Raw genomic sequence first — 12,156 nt, 5'->3', positions numbered from 1 at the left:
GAATGGGAAACCCAGAGACACTATTGGGATTGGCTAGCTTAAAACAAAAATGCAGGGAGGCAGTCATGGGGTCACACAAGACTCTGCTTCAGATTAGGAGAGGTGTAGGAAGTTATTTCTACTCAGCCAGACCCTTGGCCCATCTAGCTCAGCATTGCCTGCTCTGACTGGCAGGCACCCCATTTGGATACAGAAGATGTATAGGAAGCCGTCTTATACTGAGCCAGGCCATTGGCCTATCTTCCCTGGTATTGTCTACACTGACTGGCAGTAGTTCCCCAGGGCTGAAGCAGGGAACTTGCCCAGCGCTACTAGGAGGTGCCAGAGATTGATCATGGACCCTTCTGCATGCAAGGCTATACCACTGAGATATGGCTTGGCTGGTACTGCTGGTGGGATGGCAGGCAGGGTGCCCAAACAGAAGGTGGTGCAAGGGTGAAGGATGGGCAGAGCCAATGGAGGCTGATCTGTTAAGGCAAATGATGCACTGCTTCATCAACCTCAGCCAGCTGCTACTACTCCTGACTGCCTGTTTTCTTACAATCAGGACTGGCCCAAGACATTTTGGCACCAAAGGTAGACCCCAAAATAGCACCCCCATCTCCAACAGCAAAGAAGTGGTCTGGGAAGATTTACATCAAGAATGTGAGGGAGAGAAAGATTGGCACTGGGATCTGCTGCCCTGGCAGACCCTGCCATCTGAGCAGGTTGTCTCACCTTGCCTTTTCAGAGGGCTAGCTTATTCTTCCTTCCTCTCAGCCAGTGTAATGGTAAAGAGACCCTGACCATCAGGTCCAGTCGTGGACGACTCTGGGGTCGTGGCGCTCATCTTGCTTTATTGGCCAAGGGAGCTGGCGTACAGCTTCCAGGTAATGTGGCCAGCATGACTAAGCTGCTTCTGGTGAACCAGAGCAGCGCATGGAAACACCATTTACCTTCCCACTGGAACGGTAACTATTTATCTACTTGCACTTTGACGTGCTTTCGAACTGCTAGGTTGGCAGGAGCAGGGACCGAGCAACGGGAGCTCACCCCGTTGCGGGGATTCGAACCACCAACCTTCTAACTGGCAAGCCCTAGGCTCTGTGGTTTAACCCACAGCACCACCCATGTCCCTTGCATCACTCAGTGTAGCCCCTTGCAAAACTTAGCAGGGAGGAAGATGGGGACAAAAGCAGAGCAAAATTGGCCTTCCTGTCTTCCACCCTACCAGTTCCAATAGGTACAAGCTGTCACTGCATGAAGACAACTAATTCTAGTTTCACCTCTCTCCTCTTCTCTGCTGGATTTTGCAAGGACAACACTGAGACTATGCAGGAGGACGAAGCTGACAAAGGCAGTGACATCCCTTGCACTGGTTGCAAATAAGGAGAAGGCAGGCAGGGGGCTGGCTGAGGGCAAACTGAGCTTGGTGGGGCAATGTCCCATTTGCCCAAATGGAGCAGTGGCCACAGCTTAGGGTTTCAGATGCAGGACATTCCCAGCCCTAGCTGGAGATTCCTGCATTGAACCAGGGTCTTTCTGAATGCAATGCAGATGCAAACTGGAACCCAGCTTTGTTGCAAGATGGCTGGCATCTTGATGCATGGAATCATGGAATCTGAAATCACAGAACCATGTTTTAGAATCAAGGTATGATGAATTTTAAAATTCCACTGAAGTAATAAAAATTTAGTTGGGCACTAGTCAACTAAGTTCTATTCAGAGTATAGACCCGCTGAAGTTAACAAACATGCCTAAGTTCAGTGTATTCCTTTCAATAGGTCTACTCCACATAGGACTCACATTGGATACAACTTTACAGCTGAAAGAACAACAGAGATCATTTCCTGCCCAGTGCAGCAGAATAATAAAATCAGGGAATACAATTTTAAAAGCAGAACTTTTAAAATAGAGCTCTGTCTTTCCTTGTTCCTCCTCCCACCTATTTGTTTGATGCTCTCCAATTTAATGCAACCTGTTTACATCTCATTCTGGGAACTGAGCTATAGGTATCCATGTAGTGTGGGAGTAAACCAGTGTACGTACTTATTTATTACATCTCTCTTTCCCTTTCATGGAGTTCAGGGCAGTGCACATGGTTCTTCTCAACCCTTTTATAATCACAACAGCCCTGCAAGGTTCTGTTGTGGAGTGTCATGGGGGGCGCTTCTAAGGAAAGTTTAAAGAAGGCACATGAGTGGGTTATTCAACATTAAACTTCAAAACACACACACAGAGCAGTGCATTTTTAAAGTATGTTGTTGAAAGGCCCCATTGGAACTGGTGTATTAAGTATGCATACCAATGGCTCCAAGAATAAGGTTCCTCTGCTCCCCATATCAGGCGGGGGGTACATTTGTCTGCTGTGCATCTGTTTTGTATGGCAAACCCTGAAACCATTACAAAGGAGGGCTTGCTGTGGCAGCATGCAATAAACAAATAAAAATAAGTGCAGCTACCACAACTTTCTGACACAGCTAGAGGCTTTGGAGCATTAAAAATGGAAGGGTCCTTGGAGACCCAATTTGTGAGAATGTGTGAAAGACAAAAAAAGGAGCAAAGCAGAGGGAGAGGAGAGGTAGCTAGGCTCCCTTGGCTACTATTTGTGACTTTGCGGCAAAGTCTCTTGATTCCAGAGAAACTTCTCTTAGCAATGGCCAGCTGTGTGTTTCTGCCATAGCTCAACATGAGAGCCCCTGCTCTTCATGCAGACAGTCCTAAATCCAATCCCTGGCATTTATTGGCTGAAAAACTCCAGGCTAAAATCCTGGAGAGATGTTGCCAGCAGGGGTAGATTTTGGTCTTTCAAATGTCAGTGGCACCCTATGCAAGGCCAACATTTGGTGACCCCCACCTCTCGCCTTCCGCTCTGCTCAATTCACTATGACATAGTTGCAACGGGATGCAGAGTCTCCTTCAGCTCAGCACCCAGTGTGGGGGAACTGGTCGCGATGCCCTAAATCACCTCTGCTGCTGGTCAGTGTAGACCAGTGCTTCCAAACTTGGGTCTCCAGCTGTTTTTGGACTATAACCTCTGGCCACTGATCCTGCTAGCTAGGGATGAGGGAAATTGTAGTACAAAAACAGCACAGTGATGTAAACAATACAGAGCAAGGCACACCAGTGGTCCGACTCTGTATAAGGCATCTTCTTATTAATTGAGCCTGTTTTTTGTTTGGGGGAAGGGAAGCCACAAAACCCTTATAACTCGGTGGAAGAGTATCAGGTTTGCATGCAGACTTCCCCAAATTCAATTCCCAGCAACTCCAGGTAGAACTGGACAATGCCTCCTGTTTGAATAACTAGAGAGTCACTGCTGGTCTGACTAGGCAAGTTTGCTCTTCCCCAAAACACTTTCCACTTGTACCTGAGGAAGCAGGGATGGTTGTGCCAACAAAATCCTCCTTCTTTATGCCAATGCAAGGGTGGCTAAGCTGCGGCCATCCAGATGTTAGTGAACTACAATTCCCATCAGCCCCACTCTGCATGGCCAATGGTGAGACATGGTGAGAGTTGTAGCTCCCAGCTTAGCAACACTTAACACAACATTGGTCACACACACCATTCCATTTTGAGCCTTGTCTTGGTGTTAGAACATCTGCTTTGCATACAGAAGGTCCTAGGTTCAACATTGATGTCTCCAGGTAGGGTTAGTAAGGCTTCCTGCCTGAAATTTTCAGCTAGATGGGCCATTTCTCTGGCTTTCTGTGGGAAGTTCAGCAGTTACAGCTTTTCTCACTCCCTGCATGAAAAACAGCACCTGCCAGAATTTCCTCTTCTGTCTAGCAATTAAAGGAACAGTCCTCATTTGCAGCTGATCACCCCAGACATGGTGTAGCCTGGTGTTAAGCAAAAGTAAGTGTGATATTAGAATGACTTTATCTGTATATGGTCCTCATTATGATAAGGTAATATGGCATATAGGCACCTGGAAGGTTGCCCTCACAAGGGATTGCAACATTTGGGCTGAGAAAAGGGTCCTACACACTTGACATAATGGATGTGCTGGCCACAGCTAACGGGTGTACTTTAATATAGGTTTATAGAATGTTAAAACTATCTTAATCTGTTCAGATCCCACTCCAAAAAGGAAAAAAGAAAGGCCGGGTTAATTAACCTTGAGCTCACTCTCAATCAACAGTACAGATTAGAATCATATTTTACATGCTCTTTGGGAAAGTAAATGCAGAAGTAGTCCATGCTCTCACCAATCTGATGTGTACAGTAGGAGCCAAGGAGCAAATAATTCCGATCCAGCAATCTTAATACAAATGCCCCCTGATGGATAAGGTGAACTTTCTAGTAGTCAATTTGATCAGGGGGTGAGGAGGGGAATTATCTGACCAATAAGATGAAGACAGTCTGGTGCTGCAGACATGGTTTTCGATGGAGACTTGTGCACAGCTTTTTGGAAGTTAGCCCTATTGAATTTTTTTAATTTTTTTTGCCATTTATTTCTTTGAAACGCATACTTTCCTTTAAAAGATGTTTCATCCTGGATATTTTTTATTGCAACAATAATAAATATTAAAGTCTTAATGGGGCCTGAGTAAACATACCTAGGATATTGAACTACAAGGCTATAAAACTTATGCACACTGGGAGTAAGATCTTCTGGACACAGTGAGGCTTACTTAAGGGTTGGACCTTAAGACTACAAAGAGCAAGATTCATATATTTGCTCATACCCTGAATCTCACTTAGTGTCCTTGTGTTAAATCACTTTCCTATCAGCCTGGGCTATCACATGAGGTGGTTGTGAGAACGAAACTGAATTGCATCCATGTATGCTGCTTTAACCTGTTTGGAGGAAGCACTGGATACAAATAGGAAAGGGGGAAAGCCTCACAATTCAGCTGACATGGCCAGACTCTGTCCATGAAGACACTCTGCTTCCCAACCTTCTTTCCCGGGAATAATCTTACTCAAGGCTACGAAAGGAGAGGGAGCAACAGACTGCACAGGGGTTTTATTCTAATAAGGCATTCCCAGAGCTAGGTGGGGGACACACCAAGACCTTGCAATTATGTATTGCAGCAGACCCTCCAAGTGTCCCTATTTTCCAAAGACACCCCTCATTTAGAGAAGCTATCCTGGTTTCTGATTTGAACCTGGAATGCACTGCTTTCACTTAGGATGTCCCTATTTTCACTGGAGAAATGTTGGGTGGTATGGAGTTATCCAACCCCCAAGCTGCCTGAAGGCAATCCTTATAGGGAAGTGGTTGTTTTTTTTAATGTTTAATGTTCTTTTATTATTTTTTTATACATGTTGGAAGCCCCCCAGAGTGGCTGGGGCAACCCAGTAAGATGTGTGGGGTATAAATAGTAAAGTTTTCATTATGGAATGGGACATCCCTACTTTCATTGGATAAATGTTGGAGGGTATGTTGCAGTTCAGTAGAGTTTAAGGGAGGAAAGAGAAAACACAGAGGCAGAGAAAGATGAACATTTGTGATGAATACTTGAAATGGGGTCAGTGGCACCATCAGTGAAGAACTTTGTGGCAGACGCTCAGAGCCCCACCCTGTAGAATGAGCAAGAGGGGGCCCCCAATGCAGTAGAGCTGGCTTACCATGTTTTGAAATAAAGAAAGCAATGCACATTTAACCATTAAATCCAGAACCTAAAATTGCCTAGCCGCACTACTGAATGGGACCTATCTTGCAGACTGAGGTTCTTTACCAGCAGGGGTAGAAAGATTGAGGACTACTGTGCTATCCAACAGGCTGCAAGCCAGAATTACACAAAGAGGCCAGCCACTCCACTCCCCCCCCCCATATCCGTGCACAAGAAGTAGGCAGACTTTCTCAGCTGCTGCTGCTGCTGCAAGAGTTTTCTGGTCTGCTGGGTAAATTGGTGTTTACCCCTCGGGATAAGAAGCTGTTGACACATGGAGCCTGTTTCAGAAATACTGCTGAAATACCAGTGTGTGATGTATAAAAGTGAGATTTACACACAAGCAAACCCTGCCTGGGTGCATGTTTGATTTGGAAAGGAAGATGAACCAGCCTCCAGAGAGGAAAATATACAAAGCTCTGCATACTCAATAGTTGAGGATATACAGACACAGGAAGAGACAGATTGATTGACAGTCTGCAGAAGTCAAAATGGCAATGAGCAGTTGGGTATCTGGGTAGTAAGACCATCCCTGATCCACCAATCAGTTCTACTAGGGATTAAAATCAACTCTCCCTGCCCTCTACATTAATTCTATGTACCACCCAGACCAATCAGCATTCCCTTTGGCGTAAGCAAAGTAATCATCATTGCATTCCTTTTAAAGCCACTGGTCCTGTTATTGCTGATTTTGTCAGCTGAATCCATACCACATTGGCACAATGTAAGGTTTTGCCATTAGATTCTGATGCATTAATAAGTCTCTTGCCCACAGTTTCCCCACATTTCTCATCGCCCCTTGCTTTCAAAATGTTGAGTTATATCTGTGAAGATGTTTTGGCCTTGCTCGCTGACTGGCATCTCTGAATATCAATTCTCCACGATGTGCAAGACAATATTATGCCTGTTTGCTAAGAAGTGAATCCCATTATGCTCAATGAGGTAAATATGCATAGGATTGCAGCCCTAGAGACCTGAACTTTGCTTCATGCATAATCCAAGTCACCCTGATATCTAGAAAATGCCAGACACAGAGGTTTGTGCTTCTTTCCCTCAAAAGTATGGCTCTGCTATTAAAGTTGATTTGTTGCTCTTGTGCAACAAACTTGCTTCCCCCTCCCCACAAAAACCCATATTTTTTGCTACGAGGAAGGTGATTGGAGAATGCACTGAAAATTGTGTTTTTGCTTCATGCAACATCATTTTACCTTCCACAAATGAATATGACTAAATGATCCATAAATGACTATTGTTGATCCAACCCCCAAGCAAATGTTGTGCAAGCAAACCAGGATAGGTGCTCACTAAACAGGTCATCTGGAAACGATCACAGTGTACTTAAGGAAGGTCTAGATTTTCCAGAAAATCAAAATGTGACACACAGGTAATCCAAGTCACCTTGATTGCTAAAGAGAAAATATAACTTCATGCAACTCTGCCTCAAAGTACTGTACCCCAAAATAAGTGGACCAGTTCCAGATGATGATGTGCAATTTTGAAGCTATTGAGATGTGATTTCTAGATAAGTCAGGATAGTAATCATATATTCTGCGGTGTTTCAAGACTTATTCTGGGTCCGTTTAAAAACCTTGCCCTGAATTTGCTTTTGAACACAGGCATGGCACACACACACACACACACACACACACACACACAAACGTAAGAGTCCTAGCATCTGTGAAGAAAGGAAACCAGCTCTGAACGTGTGCCAAGTGCCTTTCATTCACCATTGAGTATCCACAGCCTTCCTCTGCTAGGAAGCTTCATGTCCACAGCCACAACCACACACAGACACACAGACACATACACACACACACTCAATTGTGCATGCAAACACACACATACGTGCACGTGCATGCGTGTGTGTGTGTGTGCGCGCACACACACACACACACACACACACTGTGTATACACACCTGCTATGATTACATGTTCAGGTAACAACTGTGTAAAGGGGAGCTCGGGACTTTTAACCCGTTTTGTTACTTTATTATTTCTTTCTTTATCCCCACACACCACCTCCCCACCACCTCCTCTCCATCTGCAATCTGTTTTTTTCTCCATTCCCCTTTTTTCTTCTCTCACATGTTCCTAGCTGCTAATTTTGAGCTTGGTGTGTGTGTATGTGCATGTGTGAATTAATTCCAACACTCTTCAGTCTTGCTGTTTGCTTGACTATTTATCCACTTGCCAATAACTATTCTTATTTCTCCCCCTCACCCCGGTCTTTCTGTCTCCCGCCCCCACCAATGTGATGTGCCTCACTGCTATTAAAAAGGGCTTCAGTAGATACTGGGCACTGGCAGCTGGATACTCTGGTGTCCAATTAATAGCATGTTCCCAAATGCCAGCCAGGACTATAATTAGAGTAATGAAGTCTTACACTACAGGGAAAGATGTAGATTGCAAAGGGTCAAGAAAGCATTCCATGCTTCTATTGGATTTCAGTCAAGAATCACAGTCCCAAACCCAACCAAGCCTTAATTTGAGTCAGGGACAGAAATGGAATCTAGCTACCAGGGCTGAACCTTACAAACTGGGAGAAAGGAAACCAACTCTGCTGAGTATGCAGAAAGGTGCCCAGGGTGTTTCCCAGTGTTCAGTTCCTTTGCTTCTTTTTTCTCCTTCTAGCTCACCAGAGAGTGCATGTGCTTTTCAATAAAACACTGCTAAAAAGCAGCCCCATCGTGATTTCATATGCTGTTCTATGAGGATTATTTTTGTATGCTGCTTTCCTGAGGGTAATTTTCCTCTGCCATTCCAGGTTGGGCATCTGGAAAGCCAGTGAGCCTATTGTCATAGCCATACAGAAACTGGCTGCAATTTTGCCACCCCAGGAGGCAGGGTCTGCCTGGGGACCAAATAAGCCGAGCCAGCTGCTCTCTCCAGAGGTGGGGCTTTGGTGTGAACCAAAGGGAGAACCTCTGCCTTGTGGCCCACAAAAAGGCACAGTCCCAATCTGTGCATCAGTAAAAACACTGAATAAAAATAATATTGATGCAATTGCAATTATACATAAAGGGTATTGGGGTCAATGGAAAGAGCATGAGAGAGAAAAGGGAACTGAGAAATGTCAGGCAGAGTGTAGATATGTGACTATGCTCAAAAGCTTCACGGGTAAATAATAATTAGGAAGTGTTCGTTACTGCGTTGGAATGATCAGCCATACGGCAGTTTGTGGGCCTCCTGTATTTGTCAGTTGCAATTGCCATGGATATTTTTTATATATAGAAAGGCAAGATATACATCTTGATAATAAATAATAAAACCAAACCATACAGATCCATTACAGAAATCTGAACTCTTTCAATTGCAAAAGTTAGGCTTTTGTCAGAATAACCTCCTGAAGTCCCTAAGCATTTGCCCTGTCATCTCCATTGGGCAATCTCACTATCAGTCATGGCTGGTGCCCACTGGGACCAGTAGGGTTGAAGACAGGGAGCCCAACTGGAGGTGGCACCACAGTCAATGACAGGCACACCCAACTCATTCTAGTTTTGTCCCATTCTCCTCCTTCCTGCTGAATCCTACAAGGACAAAACTGAGAATAAGAAGTGGGGAGAAGCTGACAGGCACTGCCATGCCCTGAACTAGTTGTATGAAAAAAGTTCAGCAGGTGGAAGATAGCTGATGGCAGACTGATGTAGGTGGGGCAATGTCCCATCTCCCCTCACACCACACAATATGGAGCCATTGGTCATTGGGTCCATGCAAACCACAACCAACAGAAGAAGAAGAAGAAGAAGAAGAAGAAGAAGAAGAAGAAGAGGAGGAGGAGGAGGAGGAGGAGGAGGAGGAGGAGGAGGAGGAGTTTGGATTTGATATCCTGCTTTATCACTACCCGAAGGAGTCTCAAAGCAGCTAACATTCTCCTTTCCCTTCCTCCCCCACAACAAACATTCTGTGAGGTGAGTGAGGCTGAGAGACTTCAAAGAAGTGTGACTAGCCCAAGGTCACGCAGCAGCTGCATGTGGACGAGCGGAGATGCGAACCCAGTTCCCCGGATTACGAGTCTAGCACTCTTAACCACTACACCACACTGGCGTTGTGCCTTCTGTCTGTGGTGGATACAAGGATCTAGATTTTTATTACTGTACTTGCAACAGAGACTTTTTAAAGAAACCCCATGCATCACCACCATCATCCCCAAAGCACTTTGAGATCACTGGCTAGAAGAGCCATCACCATAAATTTGCTAAATACCATCATAATAGCATAAACATGGGGTGGAGTGTGAACTCCCTGCAAGATGACTCAAGTGAGTTGAGCTTGGCGGGAGGGAGGGAGGGAGAGCTTTGACTGCAATACCCAAAAACAAGCAAACAAACAGAACCCTTTAAGACCTGCAAAAGGAGTGGAGTGGGGTGGGGGTTGCTGGCCAAGTACATTTTCTCCCCACCTAAACGTCCTTTTCAAGAAAAGTGGCTCTCTAAAGCTGCTTGCATTTAGTTGGATTTATTGTTGCCCACCATATTCCACATTAACGGCTCGCTCTGTTTAGAAAGAAAAGAAATGCTCACCTCTAGTTTTTCCGCGGCCAGCTCTTCTGAAATCTAAGACCCTCATACAGATCCATCAAATGGACTTTTCCTTACTACTCCAATATTTTTCTAACACCTTCATCTTCTTTTATGTTCGCAGTAAATCAAGAGCCAACAGCATCTAAAGCTTCTTTGTAGCTTCTCTATCTTGGCTTTTAATATATTTTACTATCTCACTACCATGGTTTTATTTTATATATATATAATGCAATGTACATTGGACATCAATGATTTTGGGGGAAGGGGGAGAGAAAGAGTACTCAGCATGCATGAGCATCAAACCCCTATGGGCACTGGGGTGGGAGATTCAGAACAGACAAAAGGGAGGATTTCTTTACACAGCATGGAGTTAAACCATGGAACTCACTACTATAAGATATAGGACTGGCCACCAATTTGGACAGCTTTAAAATTTGTACAAATGCATGGCTGCAGGCCATGATGACTACTGTCTCCAGGATCAAAGGCATTGTGCCTCTCTGAATACCAGTTGCTGGGGATAATATGTGGAAGAATACTCTTGTGCTCATATCCTGCATTTTGGGCTTCCCATAGGCCCCTGGTTAGCTGTTGTGGGAACAGGATCAGGACTAGTTGAGCCTTAGGCCAGATCCAGCTGGGCTCTTGCTTTGTTCTTATGGAGCAGATTTAGGATGTGCCAGATGGTGAATTTGCTTTTTAATCACTCAGCACTTAGCAAACATGGGTTGTATTCAACTAGTTCTTACTCAGAGTAGGCCCAATAAAATGAGTTAGCTATGTCCCTAATCATTATTATTTCATTTATACACCACCCATCTGGCTGGGTTTCCCCAACCACTCTGCAGAATAGTAAAAGCACAATAAAACATCAAACATTAAAAACTTCCCTAAACAGGGCTGCCTGTCAGATGTCTTCAAAAAGTCAGATAGTTGTTTAATTCCTTGACATCTAAAGCATTCCACAGGGAGGGTGCCACCACCAAGAAGGCCCTCTGCCTGGCTCCCTCCCCTCAGTGAGGGAACCAGGAGAAGACCCTCAAATGAGGACCTCAGCGTCCCAGCTGAATGCTGGGGGTAGAGACCCTCCTTTAGGTATACTGGGCCGAGGCCATTTAGGGCTTTAAAGGTCAGCACCAACACTTTGAATTGTGCTCAGAAATGCACTTAACTTCAATGAGTGGCAATCATCACTAGTTCCACCAAAGTAGAGGAACCAGTGAAGTCAATTGATATGGCTAAATTCAGTGGATCTACTATGAGTAAGACTTAGCTGAATTCCACCCACTGGGTCTACTGTGAGTAGGACTCATGTTGGGTACCAATTTGCCTCCAAGACTGGTCAGATACATGTCCTTTGGAGGAACACTTGCAGGATCACAAACAGCCAGGGCCACAATGCAAGGCCAGGCTAGATACCAGGCTCCCTAACAGGTAGGAAGCTCAGAGTTTTGCCCCAGTGCTGATATGGAGCATACTGACAATTTAGTCCTGTTGCTCTAGGTGTGGGTGTATGAATTCTTGCCTATTTTGAAGGAGCTTGTTTGGGAATGAAGGGCCACATGCTGTTATGCAGGACATATGCTCCAGTGGACCTGAAAGGAAACCGCAGTTCCTTGGCTCACTATGCTAGTGAAGGAGGGCTGCAAAGGGCTGAAAATGGGCTTGGGGAGGAGACACAAGTAGGGACCAGGGGGAGGAGAAATTCACTAAGTTCACATTTTAATACGGGCCTACCTAACATGCATTTCCTGAACCATTAAGGGAACTGAAAGACAGCCGTCCTCCTGAATTTGTACTTCTCTGAATTATGCGATGCAGTTTTCCAATCAAAAAGCATACACAAAAATGTGCATATTAGTGAAAATGACGTGCAAAGTTACATTGCCTTAAGGGGGGAAAATGCTTGCAAAAATGTATAAATCGGGAGAAATATAACCCCCCCAAAACATACTTTTTAAAAGAAAAGTTTGCAAACTGAAATTGTAGAAATTACAAGCAGCACAGTATATGAAATGGTTGCTTTCTTTACATTA

General features: G+C 44.8%; 1 protein-coding gene across 3 annotated transcripts in view; it reads right to left on the bottom strand.

Moving 5' to 3' along the window:
* Nucleotides 1-12,156, bottom strand: part of LOC310695252 (opioid-binding protein/cell adhesion molecule homolog) — a 748,573-nt gene that overhangs the window by 365,605 nt on the left and 370,812 nt on the right. The window lies entirely within an intron of this gene.

Source organism: Podarcis liolepis, assembly GCF_965112155.1.
Source record: "Podarcis liolepis genome assembly, chromosome: 16".
Classification (NCBI taxonomy): domain Eukaryota; kingdom Metazoa; phylum Chordata; class Lepidosauria; order Squamata; family Lacertidae; genus Podarcis; species Podarcis liolepis.
Note: the sequence above shows the minus strand (reverse complement) of the source record. Positions and strands in the feature narration are given on the sequence as shown.